The sequence below is a fragment of the Benincasa hispida genome, unplaced genomic scaffold, assembly GCF_027475165.1.
Source record: "Benincasa hispida cultivar pf3 unplaced genomic scaffold, pf3_genome.v1.1 HicScf175, whole genome shotgun sequence".
NCBI classification, from domain to species: domain Eukaryota; kingdom Viridiplantae; phylum Streptophyta; class Magnoliopsida; order Cucurbitales; family Cucurbitaceae; genus Benincasa; species Benincasa hispida.
In genome coordinates this window covers 7,445-9,857 of record NW_028326131.1, presented here as the reverse complement: position 1 = coordinate 9,857, position 2,413 = coordinate 7,445, and positions in this window count along the sequence as shown.

The following is a 2,413-nucleotide window of genomic DNA, read 5'->3' as shown; positions in this document are numbered from 1 at the left end:
AGATCGCGATAGACATCTATCAATGGACGACAGATCACGATGGACATCAATCTCGTGATCTATATTGATAGATAGTAACGAGTTGTTATATTTGTAAATAAGTTGGTTCATTTTTCTTTATTTGAAAACACCTCATGATTTTGTCTCTATATTTTTTGTTTTATAATAATTTAGTACTTGTATTTTGAAATTTGTAATGATGTCATCTGTATCTTGAACAATCGTTATGTATTTAAAAGTGTATAGACTAAGGGGCGTTTGGGGCAAAGAGTTGATTATTATAGTCCTAGGTTATTATAGTTAAGTTATAATAGTTTGTGTTTGGGGTATAGATTATATTAGCTTGATTTATAATAGTATGTGTTTGAAGTGTAAACTATTTTAATTTGTGAAGGAAATAGTAAACACTGTAGCAATGAATAAAAAGATATGAATGTGAAATAGTAAATACTATAGAAAATGAGGGTTTAGAAATAATATTGACTGTAACTAATTGGGGAATACAAAATAGTATTTACTTTAGTAGTTATTATAATCTTAGGATAGTCTTCGCCCCAAACACACCATAAATTGTTACATACTAAAGATCAAGAGACTAAATTTTTACTTTCCATAAATATTCATGATTAAGAATATTTGTTTTAACTTTTAAGAGTGTGAATGCTTTGAGTTGTTAGTTTTTAGGGTTACTATTTTTATCGATGTCACTCCTGGAAATCTGATTAAACATATTCTATTAAAGTATTATGTCGTGTTCTGCATGTGACATCTGAATATCATGAAATCAATGTTCTTATTTTATCTTTCGAAACCGACGCACTAGATATGTAACTTACGTCATTTTTGACTTGTTTAGAAGGTCAATTAATAAAATATCATATCATTATTGTCAATGAAAGTATTACATATGATCAACTATTTATCAATATTAATAAAGATTGTAAGGATAATATACAGATAATCATTAATTTTTTCTTAATAATTATTAAATTGTTTTCTCTTTCAAATAAAGTAAAACAACATCAATCTACAGATTTAATATATATATTTATATATATGATAATTTCAAATTATCCATAATATTATTTAAAAAGAATATTCCTCAAATACATTTGAAGAATAAGCCAAAAGAAGAATAATTAAATCCAAAATATTACAATACAACTCTCACAGTTTCACGTTTCACCAGTTTCCGGAATTGCATGCATGACAGGCCACGTGGAAGATTTTTAAATCTATACATATGTGTGTCAGGGCTATTCATGAAACATGTGAGATCATGTTGTCTTTAATCTATTTTGGAGAAATTTTCATTTTAAATTATACCTATTTAAATCTTGAACTTTCATAAATTTATCGATTAATCATTTTTTTTAAGATTTGGTTTGAAAAATATTGTAAAAATTATATAATTCCGTTTTAAATTTATCTTCTAAATTATTATAAGTGAATCAATTATTTAGACCCTTTATTAAGATTACATTTGAAAATTGTCGATGCATTTTATTCTTATAGGTGTATAGGCTTTTCGAGATGTTGAATTAATAAAATAGATGATTAAACTTGATGCATGGACACTCTTCAAAAGAAGTTTTAGTTGAGAGTCTAAATTGATTTGTTTATGCATGGACACTCTTCAAAAGACTGATTTGTTCTCATCGTTTTAAAATTTTGTTTCTGACCAACTTTTAAGCAAAATTTCAATTTTATTATTTATAGATTAAGATTTATTTTGTATATTTAGTATATTCCTTATGCAGTGAATATCTATATCCTAAAATTTTAAATTGGTTAGTGCAATGCTATCATTTTTTTCTTTACATAATAGCACATATTTCTCCTATATTTAAAAAATAATCTTATATTTTTTCTTTGAAGAAATTTAGAGCAAAGAATATATAAATTTAAGTTTTCAACATATATGATATAACATCTAAGAGGCGTTTGGGACAATAAACTAGTTATTATAGTTGTAGATTGTTATAGTTGGATTATGATAGTTTGTCTTTGGGTATAGATTATTTTAGTTTAGGTTATAATAGTATGTGTCTGAGATGTAAACTATTTTAGTTTGAGAAGAAAATAGTAAATATTGTAGCAAATGATAAAAAAAAATGATGAATGTAAAATAGTAAAAGTTGTAGTAAATAGTAAATACTTTAGAAAATACGGGATTTGAAATAGTTTTGATTGTAGTTAATTGGAGGTTTTGAATTAGTTTTCTTGTAGCAAGAGGTGGTTATTATATTTTGATGATAACCCTTGTCCTAAATGCTTCCTAAATAATTATAAAAAAAAAATATGAAAATAGGTCTATTTAATTTAGGCATCATTATCAATCACGACAATTTACTATTATTTATCCAAAAAATTTAACATACTTTTTCATGTTCAAAATTAAAATTGAACAAAT